The following is a 17402-nucleotide window of genomic DNA, read 5'->3' as shown; positions in this document are numbered from 1 at the left end:
CATGCTGTACAGCATACAGTTCATATTATTGATCCTGCCATTTCCTTCAAGTTAAGAGATGCAAAGGAAACTCCCATGGATATTTCCAATTGGTTCAGACACTGCAATTTTGATGTTATCGATGTTTTGCTACTTCCATACCATAACAGGTATGTGGGTGACTGCTTCTTTTGGGATTCTTCTTTAAGATTGAGAACTCTTATAGCCTTTGATTTCTTAATGCTTTTTTCCTTACGCAGTGACCATTGGAGCTTTGCTTCTATTGACATCCAGCAAAAGCAATGCTTTATATTCAACTCTCTTAAAAACACACACAGAGAGCTGAAATTGTAAGTGGTGTGTGTGCTATTTTTAACTTTAAACTTCATTATTTTGATTTAATGCACACTAACTGAATTATATGTATTGCAGTTGTATTAGAAGGCTTCTAGATACATTGGATCACTGTCCTCCTAATGTCAATCTTTTGGGTTCAATAGAGCCAATAAATTTAGAGGTAGAAAGTCGTTCCCTCTACTGATGTCTATTTCATGCTATGCCTTTGAACCTATTGAATAATTTTGTGTTCAGATGTTAACAGTTTCTAACATATCTTTCCAACTGTACAGACACCACAACAAGATGATTCAAGTAGCTGCCGCCGCTGGAGAGTGCTGATCAGTGCCAAATATATACTTTCAAGCTATTTTGAGATAGGACAGCCAGACCTTGTAAGAAAAAATAATTTTCATTTAGCTTCAAAATAATTGATATTGGTACAAAGTGTTCTAAATCATCATATGCCATTGCAGATGAGAGAAGATAGCTTCAGTTTGAACTATGTATATAGTTTCAGAGCTGATACAATTTGGAAGTTTTTGAAGTATGCCTCCCCCAAACCTATTGTACCAGCTACTACTGTCGAGTTGGGTGAGAGCTCTAAAGTCCGAGAAGGTGTCATACACCTTGATGACACAGATGATGCTGATGTGGTGCCACAGGAACAAGGACCTAGTGCTGATGAGGAGAAGCCACAGGAACAAGGACTTGTTCTGAGAAGATGGAGCAGTAGCAAACAGATGCTCTAGGGGCAGTATAGGATACAATGGAGCAGCACCAAGAGATTGTACATGACAGGATGGAGCAGTAGAAAACAAATTCTCCAAAAAAAGATGATACGGAGAGCTTGGACCATATAGAGCAGCCTCTGGATCAGGCTGTAGATAAATAGAAAATGGTTGTCAAGAATATGTTCTACATATGCAATTAAACACTTCTGTATAAAATTTTACTTTATTGAATATAATACCTTTGTTTATGGAGTCTGTGTTATCTCAATTTTCAAAATTTCAATGTCTTTGCATTTTATTGAACTCTCTCTTCTTTTGAGCACCTGCAAAAAAGCAATATGAATCAATAAGGTAAAGTAAACTAATAGCAATGCTTAATGAGACTAGGATAAGTCAGATGGTGTACCTTCTTATTGTTGAAATTTGAGCATAATGATGAGCTATGGTGGATCAAACACTAGAATCAACATCATTAACAAAGTGATTAGTAAATGATTAAGACGTAATTAGTGAATAATTAGCAAATAGATTAATGTAGGCATGGATACTCAAAAACCAGCAAATTCTCATTAGGGCTATGCCTCAATTTATAGAGTTTACATCAAGCATCAAATCCCATTGATTTCTCCATGATTCACTCCCAGAATATCTCCACCTCTTGCCTGATTCTCTCCACCTCTTCTCTTTTCCCTGAATATCTCCTAGAATATCTCCACACTCCTAAATTCTCTCATGCTACCCTTTATTCTCTCCTAGTAGATTCTTCTCACCTTTTCACAGGTTCTTTCACATTTACTCATCTTCTTTTACAGCCTCTAACCAAGGGCTTGTTCCCACACACACCCTATTCACTTGTATATTTCAACACCTCCCCTCAAGTGAATAATCCTAGCACACCTGGACCCTATACCAAGTTTCGCTCTTACTTGATAGCCCGCGACCAGTGCCTCAAGTCCCTAAACTCCATAGTCCTTGACACTCTCTCTCTCTATGTGTCCAAGGCTACTATAAGTGCCCGCGACCTTGACTAAAGTGCTCACACATACATCTACCACTTGGCCTACATCATCGGTGGCTCAGAGGTGGTTTTACTTTGTTGGGCAGGTTACATTAGGTTGTGGGGTCTCTCTCTCTCTCTCTCTCTCAGAAAAGATGATCCGACTCCACTTCCCTTAGAGCCTCCATGAAGTTTGCCGATGTCGTTCCTTCTTCACTGGGTTTGCTGTAATAGTCTCTCGCCATGTGTCCTGGCTTTCCACATTTGTGGCAAGTGAAGGTCCTCCCTCCTACTCTGCCTCTTCCTCATCCTCGTCCTCGAGAGAATCCTCCTCGGGTGAAGAATGCTTTTTCCTCTCCTGCTGTTGAGTCGAGCCCTTTCTTCTCTTTGTCTCTACTTTCTTTCTCTAGTAGAGCTGCTTCTATCTCGTGTATCTTCAATTCAGGTACATTCTTTAGTGTTGCTACAATGTTTTCATAATCTCCTTTGTCCACACTCTTCAGAAGTACAGCTAATGCTTCATCATCTTCTACCTTTTTGTTGCCAATAGCTGCCAGCTGTTACTTAATGCTTTTATATTTGTTTAAGTGTGTGATTAAAGGTTCACTTTCCTTCATGTCCAATTTGTAGAATTGCATTAACAGATTTATCTTTGAATTTTTTGCTTGTGTACCAAATAATTTATTGAGTTCATCCCATGCATCTTTTGCCCACTGTATCCCTGTGATGTGATGAATGATTTCATCATTTAAACTGAGTGCAATAAAGCCCAATGCTTTTTCATTCCTACTCTTCCACTCATTTTCTCCTCTCTCTAGGCATTCATCTCTCCCTTCAACTAATCCCCACAGATTTTTCCTCATCAGCAAATACTGGTTTTTGTCTGCCATGTATAAAACTGTTCCCCATTAAATTTGGCTATTTCCTGTGCTGAACTCATGGTGATGTGAAGGGAGTCTTACCTCTTGATCCAATTTCAAGATTCAAGGGCAGTATCTACCCTTTTACAACTCAATCGGGTGTTTAATAGATGATTACAACAATTTTATCAGCATAAAATCACTAGAAATTACACTAAATTAAGGGTAACCAATTTGTACAGGATGGTTGGAGTATCAAACCAACTCCGATTTGCAATCTGAAGCTTTAGGGATCTGTATCAGATACCTAATGGTTAATTTGAACCCTCAATTTCACCAAAATACAATGGTTAGCACTGATTAATCACTGATTAGTAAATTAATGCTCTGGTTTGTGTGCAAAAAACAGAGTATGCGGGGAGTCCAAATCTGGTGCCTTCCACTTTAAATGAGCTCAAATGCTTTCAAAGGCATCAATAGCAATGAGTCTAGTAGAGGATTAAGCGAAGAAACACAAGATTTGACCAAATATTGAAAGCTTAATCTCTGTTTTACCAAAGTCACCTGCAGATTTGATGAAGAGCTTGGATCTCACTGTGGACTTGATGAAACTCAATTCTGTCTTCACCAGCTTGTAGAGCATGCTTGATTACCCCTTGGGCTAAGAGGAATTAGAAGGATTTGACTTGATGAGCACAAGATCTACAAATCACTCAGAAAAATAGGCGCCAGTGAATTTCGTGATTTCTCCTTTGTTTCTTCGCGGTTTGCTGCGCCGTTTGCATGGGCTTGTAGCCAAAGATGTTCGCTAGCTTGTGTTAGAAGCACAAGACCTAATTTTGACTGTGCAAGGTGCTAGAGATCCTCCACTGGCTAGGGGTGAAGGGGAAACTGAAAAACTCACTAAAAATTTGATTTTTTTGCTAATTATCTACTAATCCTAATTAATTAACTAATGGGCTCATAATTCTGATAGATTCTAGGCATGGCTCTGATACCATGTTGAAATTTGAGCATAATGATGAGCTATGGTGGATCAAACACTAGAATCAACATCATTAACAAAGTGATTAGCAAATGATTAAGACGTAATTAGTGAATAATTAGCAAATAGATTAATGTAGGCATGGATACTCAAAAACCAGCAAATTCTCATTAGGGCTATGCCTCAATTTATAGAGTTTACATCAAGCATCAAATCCCATTGATTTTTCCATGATTCACTCCCAGAATATCTCCACCTCTTGCCTGATTCTCTCCACCTTTTCTCTTTTCCCTGAATATCTCCCAAAATATCTCCACACTCCTAAATTCTCTCATGCTACCCTTTATTCTCTCCGAGTAGATTCTTCTCACCTTTTCATCACAGGTTCTTTCACATTTACTCATCTTCTTTTACAGCCTCTAACCAAGGGCTTGTTCCCACACACACCCTATTCACTTGTATATTTCAACACTTATTGTTGTAGATAAATAAAAAGTCCTTTGAAGTAGAACCTTCTGTCTCAAATAGAATGTCATTGTGCAATTGAGCTAGGGAGCAACATTGTCTTAATGAGATATTGACTAGCACATCACCATTCTCAACAACAACATTGTCTTAATGAGATATTGACTAGCACATCACCATTCTCAACAACATCAATATCAAGAAGTTTATTTTCTGCACCAAAAGAATCTTCATCTTGATCCATTGGGACTAGTTTTGTGCCTAGCATTCGACTGCGCTTATAATAAAAAGAAAAAATAAAATTTTGTGATGCAACAATGTACTTCAGTTGCATAGAAGGTTGGACAACCTCACAAAACACTGAACTACATGTCTTCTTATCCCAACCTTTATCCAAAAATTGTGGCATGTATGCCAAACTTGTTGCTTTAACTGTGAGCATTGTTTTTGAAACCTTCACTGGAAAGGTATTAAACAAGTCTACAAAAACTGTGAGAGGCATGCATAAAGAAATTTTTATTATCCTTGTGGCAATATTGGGCCTCAGAGCTTTTTGTACTTCTTTGAAAAGCTTGGCCCTATATGCCTCTGTAACACTAAAATGTGGGAGAGACCAATCCACTGAATTCCATGCCGGAAGGTCCTGTTTTCTTAACACACCATGTGTGTTAGCATTGTCCAGCAACAACTGATAAAAATGATCAGTAAAAAATATACCCGATTGAGCTAGCTCTGTTGCACATCGACCTTGGTATTGTTGTTCGCCTATCGATCCATACATAAATCCCAGAATACAATCGATGTTTTGCCATGTCTCATACGATGAAGGGTATAAATCTGAAATAAAATAACACAAGAATGTCAATAAGCAAAGAAAGAAAGCTTCATCTTAAAAATCCATACACCTCATAAAGAACAAAACCACAATACAAAATATATACAATTAGGCCTGTGTTGCGAAAGATCATTTGGATAGTCTCGCAAGACAAGTTCGGGCAGACAGACAATTGACAAGAAACATCTTACTCTAAGCCAAACAGGATCAAGGGAGCAGTTTTGGAAAAGAAGAGGCTGCTGCACAATGAGGCAGTGGTGTAGAATGGTAGACCTTTCGAAGGAAAGACAGCACAACATTTCAAAGTTCAAAGGAAGGTGGAAGCGAGAAGGCCCTTGTTAGAGAAAATGTTAGACTAGATTCTATCTTCATGTCCAAAGATCTTGTGAGAATAAAAAACCAATCTCCACATTAATGTAGCACGCTTGTACCTACATAAAGTATTGTTGCTTTTATCTATTTTCTCTTATTTTTGTGAATTTTCAACGTTACGTTGGCCCTCTGTTGATTGGTTGAGAGCTTATTTTTCCAAACCGTAAAAGGCCCCAATTGAGCTCCCTTTTTTCCTAATGTTCACTCTCTCTCTCTCTCTCTCTGTCACACACACACATGCCCACACTCTCTCTTTCTTCTTATACTCTCCCACACATAGAAGCGCTCTCTCTCTCTCTCTCTCTCTCTCTCACTCACTCACACACACACGCGCATGCACACATACACACATACACACACACACACACTCTCTCTCTCTCTCTCTCTCTCTCACGCACACATACACATATGTAAATATATAGTATATACAATATTATGTTTTAGATACATATACCATACATAGACACATATACTTATACATATATACATGTATTTAAAAATATTAATACAAACATCAACATAATTTAATTAATTTTGATTAAATTTTAATGTATGGAGATGGGTGATAAGATGTGGTCACTTTTAAATATATAGATAGATATATCATACACACATCCAAACACACACACACATATATGTATATACATATACATACATGTGTGTATGTATGTATGTATGTATGTATGTATAAATGTAAATAAAAACACACACACATGTATACACACATATAAATATATGTTTTTTATTTGATTTATATTTCTGTTTATATTTTATTAAAAGCTACTTTTTATTCTCTATCTCTTTCTCTCTCTTTTCACCCTCTCCCTCGTTACATCTCTCTCTCTCTCTCTCTCTCTCTCTCTCTCTCTCTCTCTCTCCAGGTCTGCCCCATCTCACTCTCTCTCAAGCACATTCTACATATAGATGCAGATATATGCACATGCATGCATATACTCTCTCTCTCTCTCTCTCTCACACACACACACACACATACACACACACACACACACACACATGTACACACCGCATATACACTAATGCAAACGCACACTATCTCTTGCCACACAAACTATCTCCTACATAGAAATTCTCTACCTCTCTGTGAATATACTCGTGTGTACATCTATGTGTGTGCATGTCTATGTGTGTGCACATGTACTTGTGTATGTGAGTGTATTTATGTGCTTGTGTGCATATGTCTATGTGTTGCACGTGTGTCCATGCGTACGAGTGTGTGTATGTGTGTTTGTATGCATGTGTGCACGTATCATGTGCTTGTGTGTGTGTGTGTGTGCATGAACATACATGTGTGTGCGTCGACATACATATAAATCTATTTATATATACATGCTTACATACCTATAGATACACATACATACATAATATATATACTTGTGTGTGTGTATGTATACTCTCTCTCTTATACATACACATAATATATATATGTGTGTGTGTGTATATTCTCTCTCTTCCACATGCACATAATATAATATTAGAAGATATGTACGTATGTCTGTGTGTGTGTGTGTGTGTGAGGAGGAGGGGGGAGGGGTGGGCAATTTGGTTTCTACTAATGTATTATGTATATATATATATATATATATATATATAAGAAACTCATTCAATGAGTAAATGGTTTGATGGTAATAACTACCTGTGTGCCCCAATGCATCTAGGCGTGTGGGAAAGAAACCCCCAAACACTTGTCTTCTCTTCTCTTTTCTCCTTTTCAAAACTTCTCCCTCTCCTTTCTCCACGTGCAGGGGTAGGCACTCTTCCTTTATCTTGTATAGATAGATAGATAGATAGATAGTGTCTATGTTTTCAAGCCTTCTTGCAAAAGTCCATTTCAATGTGTCTCTTGAAAAGACTTGATTACATTAAAAATATATTCCTTACAAAGACTTGATTACATGAAAAATCTCTCTCTTGATAAGACTTGATTGTTGATCTTGAAAAGACTTCATTACATTAAAAATATATTTCTTACAAAGACTTGATTACATGAAAAATCTCTCTTGACAAGACTTGATTGTTGACTCTTGAACTTTTAGGCTATGAATAATAAATGGGCTTAGAAGTGTTCAAGAATAAAGGAAAAAAGAGAAAAATACAATAGTTGCGGAAAGGCTAGGGAGGTTTTTGGTAGTAATATAAAACTCTCATTATTTTTAAGGTACAATACCTTTCCTTTGTATTAGTGGGCAACCCTTGTTCCCTACATATAAAACTAGTATTATTTTTAAAAGAAAAGATACAATGCCTTTTCTTTGTATTAGTGGGCAACCCGTGTTTAGCACGTTTTTTGAGACTCCAAATTCAAAATTTACCCAAACCTCTTCTTCCCCTTCCTCAACCTCTAAATGGGTGGCAACTTTGTGAAACTCTTCCTTAAGATAATACTAGTTGGGAACTCGTGCTTCACACGTCTTTTGAGGCTTTCAAAATCAAATTCTACCGAAACCTCCTCCTCCTCTTCTAGAACCTCCAAATTCTTGACAAGTGGCAGCTTTGTGAAACCCTTCCTTAAGATAATATAAATATAAAAATAGAGATATATATAAAAAGAGAGAGAGATGAGTTTTGAAGAAAATATAAAAAAAAAGTAAAAAATAAGGTATTTAAAACTAAACCTTCTAGCCAATAGAACATTCGGCTCTGGGTTCAATACTGACGACGTGTGAACGGATGAATGATTCCACCTTCCTAATTTGAAAACTTTAGAGAAACGGTGAAACCCACGTGCATCAAAGCCCTCAAACGTTCTCGAGAAGGCCTCTCCTCGTGGAAAACATTTTACACATAAACGCATAAATATAGATGATTTTTTCGAAGGTCAAGCTAGTTTTTATTTATTTAGACAAGTCTACAGTATATATGTGTGTGTGTGGGATGGGATTAATGGTTTACGGCCTCAGGTATATCTGTGTGTGTGGTGTTGGATCAGTCTCTTCTTGCTTCTCCAACATGGTTTCGCCATTTTGGCACTGGCTTGTGTTAGATTTTCTCCTTTCCTCGATGCTGCCTGCAGTTATCTGTGATGATTCCGAGTCCTCAGTACCCTCTAGTATCCCTCTGGACACTTACCTTCCTCCTGAGATCAACTCCAACCACTTAGTTCTTGTCTCCCCCAATGGCATGTTTAATCTCAATGTTGAAACCTGGCGGGATTCCCCCGGCTCTTACTGTATGGCTGGTGTAAGAAACGTTAAGATTAACCCTGGTACCATGCTATGGGCCGCCAATAACGCCCAGCCTCTTGCGGCAACCACTTGTCGCCTCTACTTGTCTGCAGACGGAGATTTACTGTTCCAATACGATGGCAACAACACGGCCTGGCAAACCCACACAGCACGAATGGGTGTCCACAACCTGACCCTCCAAGACTCTGGGAACCTTGTTTTGCAAAACAAGCAAGGGCGCCACTGTATGGCAAAGCTTCGACCAGAGCCCAGTGTTTCAATTCTACTCAGGAATGAATTTTACAGCTAACACCACTCTCTACAGTGAGTCCTCTGTTCCGGGCGGCAGCACCGACTTCAATGTCCCAGGCAACTATGGTATGGAGCTCAACAACCAGAGCACTTTGATTCTTTTCACTAACAGTAATGATTCTACTTCAAGGTTTGTGTACTGGAGCTATAGTCTAGCGGCTAATACAGAGGCCGTTGCCTATGTGACTGTTGAGGATGGGTTAACGTTCTATGATAAGCATTCAACAGTTCTTGGGTCCATCGCTCCTACTCTTGTTCCACCATCTAATCGCACTTTGAGAGTTGCTTTGATAGATCCTCCCTCAGCAAACTTGCTAGCATTTTACCGGACTGAACATCAATGGGAAATTTTTTACAACTCCTCCATAAGTGCTTGCGAGTATCCCGAACAGTGTGGGGATTTTAGTGTTTGCGACATGGCCACGGGAGCGTGCAGCTGCCCACAAGGTTTCCAACAAAGTGGCCCTGATTGCCAGCCTCTCAAAGCTTTGCCCTCTTATGCATCAAATTGCACAGCCGTGGTCGATTCCAGCCTTTACACCTTTGTTCCTGTAAATGTCTCCTTTCAACCTCAGCTCTCTGCTCTTGCAGCTCACTCATCTGAGGATTGCGGCTCCTTTTGTGTGAAGAGTTGCAGTTGCAAGGCGGCTCTGTATGACCCGGCCACCGGTTCCTGTTCTCTTTTCTCAGTTCTGCAAACTGTGCCTACAAGGGTGAACAGCAGCCAGTTGATGCTGCTCAAGGTTCTGAGAGAGAGGCATTCTTCCAGAACGCACGAGGTGATAGGAGTTGTCTGTGCAGCCATTGGTGCCAGCTTGTGCTTAATCATGGTGTTGTGTAATTGTTGGTGCAAATTAAGAAGGGGTAGAAGAAGATCAGAAGCTGCAAGTGAAGAGATTTTTCTGCAGGCGCTTCCAAGGCTTCCTCCTAGGTTCACTTACAAGGAGCTGGAGATGGCCACCAAGGAATTCTCCACAAAGCTCGGCTCTGGAGGGTTTGGGGCGGTATATGAAGGTGTGATGCCGTCTGGTGTGAAGCTAGCTGTGAAGAAGCTAGAAGAGGGCCATGGCCAAAGCTCGGCTCAATTCAGGGCGGAGGTGGCCACCATAGGCAGCGTGTCACATATGAATCTGGTGACTCTCAAGGGCTTCTGCATCGAGGGTGAGTCCAGGATGCTCGTGTATGAGCATATGGCAAATGGGTCCTTGGATAGGTGGCTGTTCGGCGTTAATCCGGGGAGAGACCAGGCGCAGCTGGATTGGGAGCAGAGGTGCAGGATAGCTCTGGATACGGCAAAGGGGCTTGCCTACTTGCATCACGAGTGCGCAGAGCGCATCGTGCATTGCGATGTGAAGCCAGAGAACATCCTGCTGGATGAGGAGTTCAACGCCAAACTGGCGGACTTTGGCCTTGCTAAGCTGGTCGGGCGGGACCACCAGAGCTTCGCCATGACCACCCTCAAAGGAACGAGAGGCTACCTGGCGCCGGAGTGGCTGCAGGACGCCACCATCACAGCCAAGTCGGACGTCTACAGCTACGGTGTCGTCTTACTGGAGCTCATCAGCGGCAGGCGCTCCCTCGATGCCGACTACGGCTACCTGCCCACGATGGCCTTCCGAATAGCAATCACGTCATCAAATGCAGCAAACTCCATCCCCGCCATGTCATTGAATGCAGCCAATCCGAGACCTGCGTCAGTCCATGGTGGCAGCAGCACCCTTCTGTACGAGCATAATTCCAGCATGGCTGCCCTGCTGGACGACCGCCTCCGCTCAGCCGTGCCAGCCGCCAGCCTGGAGCGCATGGTTTTGATCGGGCTCTGGTGTGTCCAGCCACACCCCACCGCCCGGCCGCCCATGTCTTTCGTCGTCAAAATGCTGGAGGGCGTGGCGGATATCCCTCCGCCGCCTCTTCAGAGCCCTTCATCCGACGACCAGTCGTCCTTTTTGGAGGCCTACGAACGGCTCAAATTAACAGTATCGAGGTCTTCTTCCACCTTTGATCATTTCGAAGATCCACAATCACAAACAACTACGGAGGGATCTGTTCCGCCCACCACGCCATCCTCGTGGCTTCTTGCACTCCATGCTCGATGAATCTGATGCAGCTCATGAGGCTAGTATAGGCTACATATGTCTTGTTATTATAGGCTACATATGTCTTGTTATGCTACTGTGTCCTGTCTTGTTAGGCAGGACACAATTTCCAATGGCAGTCTTGGTTCACAATGGAAAGAAAATACTTTTAAAGTTTCTAAGCATGAAAGAATCCACTTTTGTTGCATGGATAGAATCTCAATAAAAGGCAATTGGAAGGTTGCTTGCTACACACTAGTAAGCGAAACTTCCGTGTGGAGCTCTCCCAATTGCAACCTATTTTTCCTTCAAGCATTTTCAAAACTTGATTTAAGGCCCGATTCACAAGCATTTAGAGGCAAAAGAAAGCAAGGGCCTACTGGTACGGAGGAAAATCTACCAAGCAATCTTCACAAACACTCCATAGACTAGTTACACTTCCAACCATTGACACCAAGTGGCTAGGTGGTTTGCTTTATGTGGAAAAGGCCTTGAGCTCAAACCTTGATGGACTTGGGGGTGTCAAGAGTATCCATGCTAGAAACAGATGGTTGTGATTAGACTAGGGTGGTGAGTCTACCCTGCTTTGGCCTTCTCAGTGTCTTTGGGCTCCTCTGCACCTGCAGCCTCCTGTGCACTTTGAGTAGCTTTCGCTGCCGTCTTTCCGTTCTTCCTCCTCTTTCTACCTGCCTTGTCCTTTGCAGATGTTGATGCCGTAGCCAAAACCTCTGCCTCTGAGAGAACTTCAACTGTCACCTCCTCAACAGCCGGCATCTCTTCATTGTTCTTCTCGCCTTGGTCAGTCTCTTGCTCAGCAACCTCCTCAATCAAATCACTTCCCCCCTGTTCTTTCTCCTCTGGTCCCTTTTCGTCTTTGTCTCTCTCGTGCACTTCCGCTTTTAGTCGATCTTCCCCCATGCTTGAGTCTACAGCAGGCTCAGCCCCTTTCCCTTCCCTTGTGTTGGCATCAAGGTCTTGCAGTATTTTCTGCATTGACTTGTAAGGATCTTCTTTAAACATGTAAGTGGCATCTGACTTACTGTGACCAGGGAGATCCTTCCTATCCATTGGGGTGTTGTCATGGGTGTCTGTACCGAAAGATTCTCTACCTACATATGCACAAAGATGAAAGACAAGATTAGATCATCAGTTCAAACAATATAAACATACAGTGTCCAACACAAACACCCCACTTACTCTTCAATAATGACCTCCCTGACACCTAGGCTTTTGCCTCCGAAGGGATTGCGGTGTTGCAACGTGCCTTCACGCACATATCTCTTGTTCTCAACACAGCTGCAAAACACAATGGATGGTACTGATGCCTGCAGGGAAGCATGAAGGTACCAACCACGTAAGAAGCCTCCAAAGCCTCCCCATAGGCAACACAAGTACCAAACACATGAATTGTGTTGGCAGGGTCCACGACATGAGGCCTTGGAGTCAATGTATATTTCATCCCCCTCTTCACATCAGCACACAACTTATGTACAAATTCTTGATAGTCTTGGGTCTCCAAGCATTCATTGTGGAGCTTCACATACTCCATCTGTAAAACAGACATACTCTATCCATTTATCCACCAAAACAAACAATTAGCAAGGAAGTACACAAGCAGTACAAAAACTGAACCAGAATAGGTACCAAAACAGGTAAATTGTACCATAACAGTTCTAAACAGCACTAAATGGGTACAATGAAGTTTCAACAACTCCCAAGCCAAACCCAAGCAGAATAAAAACAGTACTAAAAAGGGTCGGATTGTACCAAAATAGTTTTAAACAACACTAAATTGGTACATGAAGTACCAAAAACTACCAAAACAGTACTAAAAAAGGTTGGATTGTATCAAAATAGTTTTAAACAACACAAAATTGGTACATGAAGTACCAAAAACTACCAAAATAATATCAAATAGTAGCAGAATAGTATCAAATAGTACTAAAATAGTACCAAATAGGTTTTAGACAGTGCTAAAAAGGTAGCAAATTAGTACCAAAATAGTAGCAAATAGTAGCAAAATAGCACCAAATAGGAAACAAAACAGTACCAAAACAAAACCAAATAGTAGCAAAATAGTACCAAAATAGGTAACAAAACAGTACCAAGACAAACCAATGACAAACCAAAACAGTACCAAAAGGTTAACAAATCAGTATCAAAATAGTACCAAAAGGTAACTAAACAGTACCAAAACATTTAAATTATGCCAAAACAATTGTAAACAACAATAATTTGGTACAATTAAGTACCAAAAACACACAAGACTCCCAAAAATACCCAAAAGACCCAAAAACTTGTCACAGTGAAATTTCAAACTAGTACCAAAATAGTGCAAAAAGTACCAAACGAATCAAAGAAAACAAAAAATACCAAAGATAATACCTAGATAGCACCCAAGACATATTTAGCACTACCATATAAGACTAAATAAAAGCTCAACTTCAGTACCAAAACACTTCAAAAGAGTACCACATGAAGCAAAGAAGCACAAAAAGTACCAAAGTTAGTGCCAACATTGAACCCAAGATGTACCTGCAATACCTTAAAGACTCTAAAACTTGTAGCTAGAAAGTACCAAAGCAGTATCATAATAGGTCAAAAGAGTTTCAAATGAACAGCAAAGCACCAAAAGTACCAGTCATGGGTGCAACCAATTATCCAAGACAACCAAAGGTGCCCTATTAGACTAAACTCAGTAACCTGAAAGTACCAAAACAGCACAAAAATAGTTCAATAGAGTACCAAATGAAATAAAGAAGCACCATTAAGTACCAAGAAAGGCACCAGCACAACACCAAGTGTTATAAAAAATACCAAAACAAGTAAAGAAAGTACCAAAACAGTTCAAGAAGTTCCAAAACCACCAAAAATGTCAGCAGATAAACCAATCAAGAAGTGAAACATGCCAAATTGCCAAACCATGTGCAAATTAAACACTATCAATAGTCAAACACAATGCAATAGGCCAGAAATACAATACCTCCTGCTGTTCAACCTCCGCTTGGAGCTTTTGGATATTTTCAAAAACCCCGTGTCGCAACAAGCACCGACTTGCTCCTAGCTCAGCCTGCACCTCTCTGATCTCTTCATCCGGAACAGGGATTTATTGCTGAAGCTGAACAATGCGTGCTTCCAGGATATTTATGTCTTCCATCAAACTCTTCGCCACGTCCTTTCTACCTTCATATACCAGTAGTAGCTGGTCCTTGTTTGCTTGAATAGAGGCCTTCAGGCTTCTGAGGTTTGACCATCCTAGATGTGACACTGGGTGTGCCAGTCTTTGCAGCAATGCCTCTAAATCAGGTAGGTAGTCAGCAATTACCCCTCTGCCAGCATTCTCTGGTTTTGTGCAGATATTACTACCACTTTGAGTCATCCGGGCCTTCTTATCTGAATGCAGGACACTGCCAGGGGAGGAAGCATTTTGCCTCCTCCATGCCTCAATTTTATGCTCAAGCCCGCCACTCCTAGATGAGATCATCTGCAACACTCCTTCCCCAAACCGGGCCCATGCTACTTTATGCCCTGCTGGGTCTTTTTTCGCTGCATGGCATTTCTCAAAAGCGTAGCACGTAGAAAATTTGTTGGTCAATTCACCACATGAAGGGGGCCCCTGATAAACTTTGGAGAATAGAAGTCTGCAGTCTTCCACCAGTTGTGGCTGCAAATGGTTTAAATAGATCTTGCTGTTCTTTTGGTACTTGAACTTGAATACAGTTAACCCTTGCTCGGGTGGCATGTCCTCATCAGTCAAGTCCTTGAAGAGTTTGCCCTCAAGACTGAGACCGTACTCTTCATGCAGGTCCCATGCCGTGTAACAAAACCTAGTTTGTCGAGGGTACTCCTCCATTTTGTTCTTACCTAAAATGTGTTCAAAACAAATCAGAGAATTGCTGACTCCTATAGATTGAATGTGGTTCCCGACATTGTGTCTAATGTGAGGTGATGCCCTACAGAACCAATTGTGGTACTCAAAGAGTACCAAATTTGCTACTGCAAAGTACCAAATATAGTACTGTTCATTTAACTGCAAATGTCAGTGCAGGGAGTGAACATGCACCATTTACTTAACATATGCATATGCCAATCAGAGAATTGCTCACTCCTACAAATTAAATGTGGTGCCCGACATTGTGTCTAATGTGAGGTGATGCCCTACAGTACCAATTGTGGTACTCAAAGAGTACCAAATTTGCTACTGCAAGTACCAAATATAGTACTGTTCATTTAACTTCAAATGTCAGTGCAGGGAGTGAACATGCACCATTTACTTAGCACATGCATATGCCAATGAATAGCGTACCACGTCTTGACTTGCTGGTAGATTTTGATTCATCGTCGTCGAAGAGGAGTGAGGTTCGTTCGGAGTCGACCTTGCACTGTTTTGCACTTGCCCTTGTGTTGGGACTAGCTATGTGCTCCGGCTTTGTTTGTTGGGGGGTGTGGTGGAAGCACCCTTCTTGTTGCTGCTGCCAGGAGGCACCATTCCCTCCTTTGCCTTCGCTTTCGGTTTGCATGTTGAAGGTGACGCTCTGCTGGCAGCTCCCTTGGCCTTTGGGGTCCTCATGGCTAGACGACTGATCAATGCGAGCTCTAGAGCAGAGCAGCTCTGCTACAATCGAATGCGGGGGGAGAGAGATAGAGAGAGAGAGAGAGAGATCGTCAGAAGAAGGTGACCAGACGACGCTCGCTTAGTTCAAACACAAATGAACAAAAACAATAAAAAATTGAAACCACTACCACCACTCATGACACCACTACTCTCACGGGGTGGTACTGCACAAAAGATTCTCAAAGATCTTGAAAATAGTTCCTAAATACAAACCTTTTACCCTCAAATTCCCCCCCCAAAGTACCAAAAAGGTGGAAAAAAAATTGGTCCTTTTTTTGTACCACCAACCCTTGCTTTCACCCGGAAGCTTGTCCAAGAAGATTGCGGCGCCCACAATGGAATAACGTCGTGGTGATGTGGCGGCTTGGCGGCTACCTTGATAATAGCATTCTATCTTCAAATATAATGGTTTTGCTTGATTTAGGGTGCACACATTGTAAATGCCACAAGTATGCTTGATAAATACTTTGGTATGGTAGATAGGCTAGTGATGTGGAAAAAAAAAGTGGGCCTTCATGCTCACATGGATTTTAATTGTATTATTAATATGGTATTCACCATAAGGCTACAAGTTGGGGAGTGTGGAAGGCATGTGGAGGAGTGTGTGTAGGTGCATAATTGGGAAAGATTCTTCTAGAATGCCTACATGGAAGAGGAGAATTCCACCATGTGTAAGTGGGATCTCCACCTACATGCTACTTAGACTTGGCTATTATCTCATCACACTCTCAAAGTAAAAAAGTCTTCAATTTAATAATCAATAGAAGACAGCCTAAGAGGACAATTGATGGTGACATCTACCCTTATGTCACTGAAGGGTTGAAGATTTTTATGTTGTAATTTGTAACAATGGAAGAGAGGGTGATTCTCCACCTATAAAAGGAGCCCTCCTCTCCCTTTTAAATTAAGGGAATGAAGCCTCCTCAATTGAGCATTTTATGTCATTGCCACTCTCTTATCTTTCAAACCCTTATTCAAACACTCTCTTTACATGTGAATATCTCATTTAGCATTAGCTCCTCGTGCTTAACCTAATTTTGGACCTCTTTGATGATTCATGATAAGTGGGATAAGGAGTTATTATCTTGGTGGGCCGATGACTTCTCAAGGTAGCCCTTGCCTTATTGCCGCCCTCCTTTGGAGGTACAAATGGTTTTAGCGGTAATGAGCATGCGGAAAGACTTTTGGGACCATAGGTAAATCTTTACGATTGTCCGCTGAGCAATATTTACCCTTACACTCTAGCTTGAATCATGAAGGAGATGAAAGGCAAGAGGCTATGTGAAAATTGAGGTTTCATGCAAAGAGAGGGAAGTGCAGTTTTTGTCGTCCAATACCCAAATTTCAACCGGTAATTACTCATCACTCGGGTATTGTTTTCTAAAATTGATTATATGGCTAGGAAGCTCTTTATATGCTCTTTCCACTCATGTAACTAATTTCTTAATCCCTTACTTCATTGATGATCAGAATTTCTTTTTGAAACTTACTATTTTTTAGGCGAATTTTAGCAGTTTTATAGTCTTGTAGTAAAATGCTCATAACTTTTCACTCGGTTGCCCGTTTTTGAAAGTTTTTATATAGGCGCAAAGCTCTCTTCAAGCTCTACGCCCTATGTAATCATCTCTTGCACAGCCTATATGGATTTAAAACTA

The 17402-nt window shown here is 41.1% G+C and overlaps 1 pseudogene across 1 annotated transcript; it reads left to right on the top strand.

The window, feature by feature from the left end:
- The first annotated feature begins 8456 nt into the window (after positions 1 to 8456).
- Positions 8457 to 11389, top strand: LOC147610288 (G-type lectin S-receptor-like serine/threonine-protein kinase SD2-5; annotated as a pseudogene). Its single transcript, XR_015264085.1, has one exon. The product of XR_015264085.1 is annotated as a G-type lectin S-receptor-like serine/threonine-protein kinase SD2-5 (transcript).
- Positions 11390 to 17402: the final 6013 nt, after the last annotated feature.

Source organism: Cibotium barometz, chromosome 49 (genome assembly GCF_041138505.1).
Source record: "Cibotium barometz isolate CiBa-2024 chromosome 49, ASM4113850v1, whole genome shotgun sequence".
NCBI classification, from domain to species: domain Eukaryota; kingdom Viridiplantae; phylum Streptophyta; class Polypodiopsida; order Cyatheales; family Cibotiaceae; genus Cibotium; species Cibotium barometz.
Note: the sequence above shows the minus strand (reverse complement) of the source record. Positions and strands in the feature narration are given on the sequence as shown.